Source organism: Microcebus murinus, chromosome 24, assembly GCF_040939455.1.
Source record: "Microcebus murinus isolate Inina chromosome 24, M.murinus_Inina_mat1.0, whole genome shotgun sequence".
NCBI lineage: Eukaryota > Metazoa > Chordata > Mammalia > Primates > Cheirogaleidae > Microcebus > Microcebus murinus.
In genome coordinates this window covers 31,026,455-31,039,657 of record NC_134127.1, presented here as the reverse complement: position 1 = coordinate 31,039,657, position 13,203 = coordinate 31,026,455, and the positions used below count along the sequence as shown (strand labels likewise).

The 13,203-nt window shown below is 59.8% G+C and overlaps 2 pseudogenes; both read right to left on the bottom strand.

Annotated features, from left to right (window-relative positions):
- Positions 1-2,677: 2,677 nt before the first annotated feature.
- LOC142864220 (uncharacterized) lies at positions 2,678-2,796 on the bottom strand (annotated as a pseudogene).
- Positions 2,797-6,653: 3,857 nt separating this feature from the next.
- Positions 6,654-6,772, bottom strand: LOC142864219 (uncharacterized; annotated as a pseudogene).
- Between the last annotated feature and the right edge of the window lie 6,431 nt (positions 6,773-13,203).

Genomic DNA, 13,203 nt, shown 5'->3' with positions numbered 1-13,203 from the left:
TCCTCAGCCCACGACTGGCTGCTGTGGGAATGCGAAGCCCGGCTCCTTGTCTCAGAGCGGGGTTCCCAGGAGGATCAGGCTGAAGCTGGGACTTGGCCGCAAAGTGTCCCCTCGCATGGCCACCCCCTTCCCCTTCCTGCTCCTCTACTCCTGGTGCCCCTCCATCCAGGGGCCAGACCTTAAAGAGTCACCGCAAGAGAATCCTGGTCCCAAAGGAGCCTTCTGGGGGACCGGTGCTGAGAGAGGTTGTGGGCATGGCCCGCTGGGGCTCTGCCCGACCCAGGGCTGAGAGACGCCACCTCCCAGCTCTGGGTCCCTGCAGGAAGTGTTGGCAAGCACAGGGCCGGTCCTCCAAAGGCCCAGGTGCAGGGAGCCCAGGCCAAGCAGCCTGTGGAAGAAGCCACTTGCCGTGCCACCCCGGGAACAGGACTGCAGGCCCCGGCCCTTCCCACCTCCTCCTCCTCCTCTTCCCCCCCACCCCCCGCCCCCACCCCTCCACCGACATGGCACAGGGCTCAGAGACACCTCAGACCCTTGCTACCCAAAGTGCAAAGGGCATCGGTTGCTCCTCCAAACCCCCCGCCCAGCAGACCACGTTGTCCAGCCAGCCCCCGGGCCTCCCTGGGGTGCCCAGCACAAAAGTGCAGACACCCACGGGACCCTCAGTCTCAGTTTTCGGATGTTTTTGCCACTCTAAGGACCCGCAGGCCAGCTGGGCCTTCGGGCAGGACAGAGAGCCCCGGAATCCGACGTGGAGAGCTGCGTGTACGTCCCCATCAGGAGGCGGTCCCCACCTCCGGGGCTCTCCCCTTGCGGGGAGCGGCAGCCCCAGGGCCTCAGGCAAGACACCAGGCTGGGCCCCCCCACGGCACAGCGGGGGGGGGGGGGGAGGGGGCACAGCGGGGGGGGGGCACGTTCCCCCGCACAAGCGCCTTAGGGACGGCTGCTGGAGACTGCTGCGGCCACCCTGCTGCCGGGTTTCTGGAGGGCTTCCTGGAAGCAGCGTCCACACCAAGCCCTTGGAAGGCCCAGGCGACGGAGGAGCCAGCCGGTCAGGCAGGGGCCGAGGACGGTGAGAGGCCGGGCGGGAAGGAGCATGTCAGGCAGGGGCAGAGGACGGTGACAGGCCGGGCGGGAAGGAGCCGGTCAGGCGGGGGCCCAGGACAGTGACGGGCCTGGCCGGGGAGGAGCGAGTCAGGCAGGGGCAGAGGAGACGGGCTGGGTAAGGGTTAGGGTTACAGTTAGGGCACAATTCACAATCGCAAAGATGTGGAAGCCACCCGAGTGCCCATCCATCCAGGAGTGCATTAATAAAATGTGGCGCGTGGACACCACGGAGTGCCATTCGGCTGTGAGGAGCAGCGGTGAGAGGGCACCTCTCGTGTTCTCCTGGCCAGAGCTGGAACCCGTTCCAGTAAGCCAAGTATCCCAAGAATGGACACACGAGCACCACGTGAGCGCGCTCACCGGCAAATTGGTACGAACGGATGGACACCTAAGTGGACAGAGAGGAATCCCCTTCCTCGGGTGGGTGTCGGGCGGGTGGGGGGAGGGGATGGGCATACACATCCATTAGGAATGGGGTGGGTGCGCACCGACTGGGGCATGGGCGCACTTGAAGCTAATGACCCGAGGGGGGAGGCTGGGAGAGGGCAACGTACCCGACCTTAACATTGGTACCCCCACAATACGCTGGAGGTATACAACATGAGAGGTAAATGAATAAGAACACAGGGGGGAGGGGGGCACGGGCAACACATGTCACCTGAATACTTGTACTCCCATCATCTGCTTGAAAAGAGAGAGAAAAGAAAATGCAATAATAGAGGCCGGGCGCGGTGGCTCACGCCTGTAATCCTAGCTCTTGGGAGGCCGAGGCGGGTGGATTGCTCAAGGTCAGGAGTTCAAAACCAGCCTGAGCAAGAGCGAGACCCCGTCTCTACTATAAATAGAAAGAAATTGATTGGCCAACTGATATATATATATATATAAAAAAAATTAGCCGGGCATAGTGGCGCATGCCTGTAGTCCCAGCTACTCGGGAGGCTGAGGCAGAAGGATCACTCGAGCCCAGGAGTTTGAGGTTGCTGTGAGCTAGGGTGACGCCACGGCACTCACTCTAGCCTGGACAACAAAGTGAGACTCTGTCTCAAAAAAAAAAAAAAAAAAAGAAAAAAAAAAAAAAGAAAATGCAATAATAGAGGTAAGAGACACTTTTTAAAAATAATGAATCCGAAGAGAAAAGTAAAAGGAGGCCTGTGGAGCAGGTCTGGGTGTGACTCCGGATCCCCCAACATCAGGTGCCACCACCAAAGATTCCTACGTGGAGCCCGTAGAACCCCAAAAGCAACGGGACGAGTTCTGGTCACATACTCCCTCAAAATGACATCCTGGCCTTCTTCTGGAACTCCCTCCCCTCTCAGACTCTCAAGGTTTCCTCCAGCGTGTCGGTTCCCACAGAGCAGACCTTTGGTCTGAGACCTGACAGTCCAGATGCCACGCGTGCTGCCGCGTGGCGGCGGTGTCGCGGCTTGGGACAAGAGGAGGCCCCACGGTGCGGGCTGGGGCGCCAGGCACAGCGGCGGGCGCTGAGGGTGGGGGTGACCCCCACCCCGGGCCGCCGCCGCGCTCCCAGAAAGGGGACAGAACGAGAGGCAAAAAAAAAAAAAAAAGCCGCCGCCTAGGGCACCCGTGATTCCCGGGCGGTCTCCCATCCAAGTACTAACGAGGCCCGACCCTGCTTAGCTTCCGAGACCAGAGGAGATGGGGGGCGTTCAGGGTGGTGTGGCCCTAGACGGCGGAGGGCGCCCCTGCCCCGCTCGAGAAGCCGAGCCTCTCTGCGCTTCCCCGCCGCCGCCTCCCGCCCCAGGCCCCGCGCCGGGCCGGGCCTGTTGAGTTCGCCGGCGGCCGGGTCCGGCGGGCTCCGAGGGACCGGGGTGATGGGCGGGGCGGGGCGGGGCGGGGCGGGGCGGGGGGCTGTCTCTCTCTACACACACACACACTCACACTCACTCACACTCACACAAGATGCGCCTCCACGGCTGGACTCGCCAAGGTGGAGACCTTCCAGCCCCCCTCCTCTCCCCGCCTGGCCTCCTTCACCTACCCGCCGCCCACCCCCAGCGCGTCGCCGCCGCTGACTGCGCACGCGCCCGGCGCTCGCCCTCTGACCCCAGCCAGGGGCCGCCCTCCCCCACAACCGCTTTCAGCTGTGCCCCCCTCCCCCCGCCCTGTGGGTGGGCTGCCGCCTATTCCCCCGGGCCAGGACTGGGGCACAGCGCAAGGGGGAGGGGAGCGAGTGTATGGGGCATCTCTCTCTGGGGATGTGTCCCATGGGTGGGGTGGGGTGGGGTGGCGTGGTTTGTGGGGCGCTGAAGAAATCAGTCCCCTCCATCTCCCACCTCTGGAAAACGCCCAAGCCCTTGGAGAACTGCCGGCACCGCTACCGTGGGGGCCGGGACCCTCCTCTGTGTCCTCCTGTGGCCCAGTCCAAGGGGCCTGGGCCTGGCCGGGGCTGCATTGGACCCCGACCACCCTGGCGTGTGGACTCGCCAAAAATCGGCCATTAGATATTGGATTCCAGCTTCCTTGAGGTCATTTCACTAATGAGTGCACCGGAAAGAGTTTCCTAATCCATCTGTGAGGGTGGCAACTGAAAGAGAATTTGAAAGCTGACAGAATAGGCGAGGGAAGGCATAGGAGATTTCCACACCCAGCAAGGAAGCCTTTCCCGAAATGGAAGAAAGAAACGAGCAAACAGAGACACCGGTAGCCCGCCCGGATCAGAGTCTGCCCCCGAGAGAAAGCACCCTGACCAGGTTCACCCGTGGGTGGGTGGCGAGCTAGCGGCATTCAGAAGAGCGAGGCCCGCAGTCTGTGCGGAAGACACCTGCACTCGGGTGTGTGTGGCGGCACAATTCCCAAGCAGCTCCAGATGTTAAACCAAGGAGAAGCCAGGGAGTTCCCAACGCCCCAGGTGTCCTCAGCCCACGACTGGCTGCTGTGGGAATGCGAAGCCCGGCTCCTTGTCTCAGAGCGGGGTTCCCAGGAGGATCAGGCTGAAGCTGGGACTTGGCCGCAAAGTGTCCCCTCGCATGGCCACCCCCTTCCCCTTCCTGCTCCTCTACTCCTGGTGCCCCTCCATCCAGGGGCCAGACCTTAAAGAGTCACCGCAAGAGAATCCTGGTCCCAAAGGAGCCTTCTGGGGGACCGGTGCTGAGAGAGGTTGTGGGCATGGCCCGCTGGGGCTCTGCCCGACCCAGGGCTGAGAGACGCCACCTCCCAGCTCTGGGTCCCTGCAGGAAGTGTTGGCAAGCACAGGGCCGGTCCTCCAAAGGCCCAGGTGCAGGGAGCCCAGGCCAAGCAGCCTGTGGAAGAAGCCACTTGCCGTGCCACCCCGGGAACAGGACTGCAGGCCCCGGCCCTTCCCACCTCCTCCTCCTCCTCTTCCCCCCCACCCCCCGCCCCCACCCCTCCACCGACATGGCACAGGGCTCAGAGACACCTCAGACCCTTGCTACCCAAAGTGCAAAGGGCATCGGTTGCTCCTCCAAACCCCCCGCCCAGCAGACCACGTTGTCCAGCCAGCCCCCGGGCCTCCCTGGGGTGCCCAGCACAAAAGTGCAGACACCCACGGGACCCTCAGTCTCAGTTTTCGGATGTTTTTGCCACTCTAAGGACCCGCAGGCCAGCTGGGCCTTCGGGCAGGACAGAGAGCCCCGGAATCCGACGTGGAGAGCTGCGTGTACGTCCCCATCAGGAGGCGGTCCCCACCTCCGGGGCTCTCCCCTTGCGGGGAGCGGCAGCCCCAGGGCCTCAGGCAAGACACCAGGCTGGGCCCCCCCACGGCACAGCGGGGGGGGGGGGGGGAGGGGGCACAGCGGGGGGGCACGTTCCCCCCGCACAAGCGCCTTAGGGACGGCTGCTGGAGACTGCTGCGGCCACCCTGCTGCCGGGTTTCTGGAGGGCTTCCTGGAAGCAGCGTCCACACCAAGCCCTTGGAAGGCCCAGGCGACGGAGGAGCCAGCCGGTCAGGCAGGGGCCGAGGACGGTGAGAGGCCGGGCGGGAAGGAGCATGTCAGGCAGGGGCAGAGGACGGTGACAGGCCGGGCGGGAAGGAGCCGGTCAGGCGGGGGCCCAGGACAGTGACGGGCCTGGCCGGGGAGGAGCGAGTCAGGCAGGGGCAGAGGAGACGGGCTGGGTAAGGGTTAGGGTTACAGTTAGGGCACAATTCACAATCGCAAAGATGTGGAAGCCACCCGAGTGCCCATCCATCCAGGAGTGCATTAATAAAATGTGGCGCGTGGACACCACGGAGTGCCATTCGGCTGTGAGGAGCAGCGGTGAGAGGGCACCTCTCGTGTTCTCCTGGCCAGAGCTGGAACCCGTTCCAGTAAGCCAAGTATCCCAAGAATGGACACACGAGCACCACGTGAGCGCGCTCACCGGCAAATTGGTACGAACGGATGGACACCTAAGTGGACAGAGAGGAATCCCCTTCCTCGGGTGGGTGTCGGGCGGGTGGGGGGAGGGGATGGGCATACACATCCATTAGGAATGGGGTGGGTGCGCACCGACTGGGGCATGGGCGCACTTGAAGCTAATGACCCGAGGGGGGAGGCTGGGAGAGGGCAACGTACCCGACCTTAACATTGGTACCCCCACAATACGCTGGAGGTATACAACATGAGAGGTAAATGAATAAGAACACAGGGGGGAGGGGGGCACGGGCAACACATGTCACCTGAATACTTGTACTCCCATCATCTGCTTGAAAAGAGAGAGAAAAGAAAATGCAATAATAGAGGCCGGGCGCGGTGGCTCACGCCTGTAATCCTAGCTCTTGGGAGGCCGAGGCGGGTGGATTGCTCAAGGTCAGGAGTTCAAAACCAGCCTGAGCAAGAGCGAGACCCCGTCTCTACTATAAATAGAAAGAAATTGATTGGCCAACTGATATATATATATATATAAAAAAAATTAGCCGGGCATAGTGGCGCATGCCTGTAGTCCCAGCTACTCGGGAGGCTGAGGCAGAAGGATCACTCGAGCCCAGGAGTTTGAGGTTGCTGTGAGCTAGGGTGACGCCACGGCACTCACTCTAGCCTGGACAACAAAGTGAGACTCTGTCTCAAAAAAAAAAAAAAAAAAGAAAAAAAAAAAAAGAAAATGCAATAATAGAGGTAAGAGACACTTTTTAAAAATAATGAATCCGAAGAGAAAAGTAAAAGGAGGCCTGTGGAGCAGGTCTGGGTGTGACTCCGGATCCCCCAACATCAGGTGCCACCACCAAAGATTCCTACGTGGAGCCCGTAGAACCCCAAAAGCAACGGGACGAGTTCTGGTCACATACTCCCTCAAAATGACATCCTGGCCTTCTTCTGGAACTCCCTCCCCTCTCAGACTCTCAAGGTTTCCTCCAGCGTGTCGGTTCCCACAGAGCAGACCTTTGGTCTGAGACCTGACAGTCCAGATGCCACGCGTGCTGCCGCGTGGCGGCGGTGTCGCGGCTTGGGACAAGAGGAGGCCCCACGGTGCGGGCTGGGGCGCCAGGCACAGCGGCGGGCGCTGAGGGTGGGGGTGACCCCCACCCCGGGCCGCCGCCGCGCTCCCAGAAAGGGGACAGAACGAGAGGCAAAAAAAAAAAAAAAAGCCGCCGCCTAGGGCACCCGTGATTCCCGGGCGGTCTCCCATCCAAGTACTAACGAGGCCCGACCCTGCTTAGCTTCCGAGACCAGAGGAGATGGGGAGCGTTCAGGGTGGTGTGGCCCTAGACGGCGGAGGGCGCCCCTGCCCCGCTCGAGAAGCCGAGCCTCTCTGCGCTTCCCCGCCGCCGCCTCCCGCCCCAGGCCCCGCGCCGGGCCGGGCCTGTTGAGTTCGCCGGCGGCCGGGTCCGGCGGGCTCCGAGGGACCGGGGTGATGGGCGGGGCGGGGCGGGGCGGGGCGGGGGGCTGTCTCTCTCTACACACACACACACTCACACTCACTCACACTCACACAAGATGCGCCTCCACGGCTGGACTCGCCAAGGTGGAGACCTTCCAGCCCCCCTCCTCTCCCCGCCTGGCCTCCTTCACCTACCCGCCGCCCACCCCCAGCGCGTCGCCGCCGCTGACTGCGCACGCGCCCGGCGCTCGCCCTCTGACCCCAGCCAGGGGCCGCCCTCCCCCACAACCGCTTTCAGCTGTGCCCCCCTCCCCCCGCCCTGTGGGTGGGCTGCCGCCTATTCCCCCGGGCCAGGACTGGGGCACAGCGCAAGGGGGAGGGGAGCGAGTGTATGGGGCATCTCTCTCTGGGGATGTGTCCCATGGGTGGGGTGGGGTGGGGTGGCGTGGTTTGTGGGGCGCTGAAGAAATCAGTCCCCTCCATCTCCCACCTCTGGAAAACGCCCAAGCCCTTGGAGAACTGCCGGCACCGCTACCGTGGGGGCCGGGACCCTCCTCTGTGTCCTCCTGTGGCCCAGTCCAAGGGGCCTGGGCCTGGCCGGGGCTGCATTGGACCCCGACCACCCTGGCGTGTGGACTCGCCAAAAATCGGCCATTAGATATTGGATTCCAGCTTCCTTGAGGTCATTTCACTAATGAGTGCACCGGAAAGAGTTTCCTAATCCATCTGTGAGGGTGGCAACTGAAAGAGAATTTGAAAGCTGACAGAATAGGCGAGGGAAGGCATAGGAGATTTCCACACCCAGCAAGGAAGCCTTTCCCGAAATGGAAGAAAGAAACGAGCAAACAGAGACACCGGTAGCCCGCCCGGATCAGAGTCTGCCCCCGAGAGAAAGCACCCTGACCAGGTTCACCCGTGGGTGGGTGGCGAGCTAGCGGCATTCAGAAGAGCGAGGCCCGCAGTCTGTGCGGAAGACACCTGCACTCGGGTGTGTGTGGCGGCACAATTCCCAAGCAGCTCCAGATGTTAAACCAAGGAGAAGCCAGGGAGTTCCCAACGCCCCAGGTGTCCTCAGCCCACGACTGGCTGCTGTGGGAATGCGAAGCCCGGCTCCTTGTCTCAGAGCGGGGTTCCCAGGAGGATCAGGCTGAAGCTGGGACTTGGCCTCAAAGTGTCCCCTCGAATGGCCACCCCCTTCCCCTTCCTGCTCCTCTACTCCTGGTGCCCCTCCATCCAGGGGCCAGACCTTAGAGTCACCGCAAGAGAATCCTGGTCCCAAAGGAGCCTTCTGGGGGACCGGTGCTGAGAGAGGTTGTGGGCATGGCCCGCTGGGGCTCTGCCCGACCCAGGGCTGAGAGACGCAACCTCCCAGCTCTGGGTCCCTGCAGGAAGTGTTGGCAAGCACAGGGCCGGTCCTCCAAAGGCCCAGGTGCAGGGAGCCCAGGCCAAGCAGCCTGTGGAAGAAGCCACTTGCCGTGCCACCCCGGGAACAGGACTGCAGGCCCCGGCCCTTCCCACCTCCTCCTCCTCCTCTTCCCCCCCCCGCCCCCGCCCCCCCCACCGACATGGCACAGGGCTCAGAGACACCTCAGACCCTTGCTACCCAAAGTGCAAAGGGCATCGGTTGCTCCTCCAAACCCCCCGCCCAGCAGACCACGTTGTCCAGCCAGCCCCCGGGCCTCCCTGGGGTGCCCAGCACAAAAGTGCAGACACCCACCGGACTCGCAATATCAGTTGGAGGATGTTTCTGCCACTCTAAGGACCCGCAGGCCAGCTGGGCCTTCAGGCAGGACAGAGAGCCCCAGAATCTGACGGGGAGAGCTGGGTGTACTTCCCCATTAGGAGGCGGTCCCCACCTCCGCAGCTCTCCCCTTGCGGGGATCAGCAGCCCCAGGGCCTCAGGGAAGACACCAGGCTGGGTCCCTGTGGCACAGCGGGGGCTCGTTCCCCCCATGTTACTTAGGGAGGGCTGCAGGAGACTGCTGCGGCCACCCTGATTCCGGGTTTCTGGAGGGCTTCCTGGAAGCAGCGTCCACACCAAGCCCTTGGAAGGCCCAGGCGATGGAGGAGCCAGCCGGTCAGGCAGGGGCCGAGGATGGTGAGAGGCCGGGCGGGAAGGAGCATGTCAGGCAGGGGCAGAGGACGGTGACAGGCCGGGCGGGAAGGAGCCGGTCAGGTGGGGGCCCAGGACAGTGATGGGCCTGGCCGGGGAGGAGTGCGTCAGGCAGGGGCAGAGGAGACGGGCTGGGTAAGGGTTAGGGTTACAGTTAGGGCACAATTCACAATCGCAAAGATGTGGAAGCGACCCGAGTGCCCATCCATCCAGGAGTGCATTAATAAAATGTGGCGCGTGGACACCACGGAGTGCCATTTGGCTGTGAGGAGCACGACTGGCTGCTGTGGGAATGCGAAGCCCGGCTCCTTCTCTCAGAGCGGGACAACCAGGAGGTGTGACGTACACCCCGGATTTCCCAGGAGGATCAGGCTGAAGCTGGGACTTGGCTTGAAAATGTCCCCTCGCATGGGCACCCCCTTCCGTTTCCGGCTCCTCTACTCCTGGTGCCCCTCCATCCATGGGCCAGACTTTAAGAAGTCACCCGCAGGAGAATCCTGGTCCCAAAGGAGCGTTCTGGGGGACCCGTGCTGAGAGAGGTTGTGGGCATGGCCCGCTGGGGCTCCGCCCGACCCAGGGCTGGGAGACGCAACCTCCCTGCTCCGGGTCCCTGCAGGAAGCGTTGGCAAGAACAGGGCCAGTCCCCCAAAGGCCCAGGTGTTGGGAGCCCAGGCCAAGCAGCCTGTGGATGAAGCCAATTGCCGTGCCACCCCGGGAACATGACTGGAGGTCGTGGCCCCTCCCACCTCCTCCCGGACATGGCGCAGGGCTCAGAGACACCTGGGACGCTGCTACCAAAGTCCAAAGGGAATCGGTTGCTCCTCCAAAGCCCCCAAGCAGACCTCGTTGTCCAGCCAGCCCCTGGGCCTCCCTGGGGTGCCCAGCACAAAAGTGCAGACACCCACCGGACTCGCAATATCAGTTTGAGGATGTTTCTGGCACTCTAAGGACCGGCAGGCCAGCTGGGCCTTCAGGCAGGACAGAGAGCCCCGGAATCCGACGTGGAGAGCTGCGTGTACGTCCCCATCAGGAGGCGGTCCCCACCTCCGCGGCTCTCCCCTTGCAGGGAGCGGCAGCCCCAGGGCCTCAGGGAAGACACCAGGCTGGGCCCCCGCGGCACAGCGGGGCACGTCCCCGGCAGGCGACTTAGCGATGCCTGTGCTAGACTGCTGGGGCAGCCCTGCTGCCGGGTTGCTGGAGGGCTTCCTGGAATCAGCGTCCACACCAAGCCCCTGGAAGGCCCAGGCGATGGAGGAGCTGGTCAGGCAGGGGCCGAGGACGGTGACAGGCCGGGCGGGAAGGAGGAGGTCAGGCAGGGGCCCAGGACAGTGACTGGCCTGGCCGGGGAGGAGCAAGTCAGGCAGTGGCCCAGGTGGTGGGCCGGTCGGGGAGGAGCCTTTCAGGCAGGGGCAGAGGACGGTGACGGTGACGGTGATGGGCCAGAGCGGGAAGGAGCCGGTCAGGCAGGGGCAGGGGCCGAGGCCAGTGACGGGCCTGGTGTGGGAGGAGTGCGTCAGGCAGGGGCAGAGGAGTGGGGCTGGGTAAGGGGTAGGGTAACAGTTAGGGCACAATTCACAATCGCAAAGATGTGGAAGCGACCCGAGTGCCCATCCATCCAGGAGTGCATTAATAACATGTGGCACGTGTACACCACGGAGTGCTATTTGGCTATGGGGAACAGCAGTGAGAGGGCTCCTCTCGTGTTCTCCTGGCCAGAGCTGGAACCCGTTCCAGTAAACCAAATATCCCAAGAATCGACACAGGAACACCACCTGCGTGCTCACTGTCAAATTGGGAGTAACCCATGGACACCTAAGGGGATGTAGAGGAATCACCGTGATAAGGTGGAGGTCGGTCGTGTGGGGGGAGGGGATGGGCATACACACCCATTAGGAATGGGGTGGGTGTGTACCAACTGGCGGATGGGCGCACTTGAAGCTCTCACCAGAGGGGGGAGGCGAGGAGAGGGCAATGTACCCGACCTTAACATTGGTACCCCCACAATACGCTGCTAAAACATGAGAGATAAATGAACAAGGCAACAGGGTTAGGGGGGCACGGGCAATACCTGGAACCTGAATACTTGTACTCCCATAATCTGCTTGAAAATAGAGAGAAAAGAAAATGCAATAATGGAGGTTAGGTGCATTTTTTTTTTTAGAGACTGAGTCTAGCTTTGTTGCTCTGGCTAGAGTGAGTGCCATGGTGTCAGCCTAGCTCACAGCAACCTCAATCTCCTGGACTGAAGCAATCCTGCTGCCTCAGCCTCCCAAGTAGCTGGGACTACAGGCATGCGCCACCATGCCCGGCTAACATTTTTTTTTGCATATATATATATATATATATATATATATATATATATATTAGTTGGCCAATTAATTTCTTTCTATTTATAGTAGAGATGGGGTCTCGCTCTTGCTCAGGCTGGTTTCGAACTCCTGACCTCGAACAATCCACCCACCTTGGCCTCCCAGTGTGCTAGTATTACAGGCGTTAGCCACCACACCCGGCCAAAAGGCATTTTTTTTTAAAAAATGACTCCGAAATGAAAAGTAAAAGTAGGCCTGTCAAGCACGTCTGTGTGTGACTGTGCATCCCCCAACATCTGGTGCCACCACCAAAGATTCCTACGTGTAGTCCATAGAACGCCAAAATCAATGGGAAGAGTTCTGGTCACATACTCCCTCAAAATGACATCCTGGCCTTCTACAACTCCCTCCCCTCTCAGACTCTCAAGGTTTCCTCCAGCCTGTTGGTTCCCACAGACCAGACCCTTGGTCTGAGTCTGGACAGTCCCGATGCCATGCCTGTTGTTGCTTGGCTGCAGTGCTGCAGCTTTGGGCAAGAGGAGGCCCCACGGAGTGGTCTGGGGTGCCAGGCACGGTGGTGGGTGCTGAGGGTTGGGGTCACCCCCCTGGACCCCCGCCGTGCTCTCCAAATGGTGACAGAACAAATGACATCGACAGTGACAATGACATCAACAGTGACAATGACAGTGACAATGACATCGACAGTGACAATAACAATGGCAATGACATGCACGGTGACAATGACATCGACAATGACATGTCAGTGACCATGACATCGTCAGTGACAATCACAATGACAGTGACAATGACAACAGTGACAGTGACAATGACATTGACAGTGACAATCACAATGACAGTGACAATGACAATGTCAGTGACAATGACATCAACAGTGACAATGACATGGACAGTGACAATGGCAACAGTGACAATGACAGTGACAATTACATCGACAGTGACAATGACAGTGGCAATGACATGCACGGTGACAATGACATCGACAATGACATGGACAGTGACCATGCCATCGTCAGTGACAATCGCAATGACAGTGACAATGACAACAGTGACAATGACATCAACAGTAACAATGACATCAACAGTGACAATGACAATGACATCGACAATTACAATGACATCGACAGTGACAATGACAGTGACAATGACATCCACAGTGACAATGACATCGACAGTGACAATGACTTCAACAGTGACAATGACATCGGCAGTGACAATGACAACAGTGACAATGACAATGACATGGACAGTGACATTGATATCAACAGTGACAATGACATCTACAGTGACAGTGACAATGACATCAACAGTGAAAATGACAATGACATCAACAGTGAAAATGACAATGTCATCAACAGTGACAATGACAGTGACAGTGACAATGACAGTGACAGTGACAATGACATTGACAGTGACAATCACAATGTCAGTGACAATGACATGGACAGTGACAATGACAACAGTGACAATGACAGTGACAATGACATCGACAGTGACAATGACATCGACAGTGACAATGACAACAGTGACAATGACATTGGCAGTGACAATGACAATGACATCGACAGTGACAATGACATCAGTGACAATGACAATGACATCGACAGTTACAATGACATCGACAGTGACAATGATATCAACAGTGACAATGACAATGACATGGACAGTGACATTGATATCAACAGTGACAATGACATCTACAGTGACAGTGACAATGATATCAACAGTGAAAATGACAATGACATCAACAGTGAAAATGACAATGTCATCAACAGTGACAAGACAGTGACAGTGACAATGACATTGACAGTGACAATAACATCGACAGTGACAATCACAATGACAGTGACAATGACATGGACAGTGACAATGACAACAGTG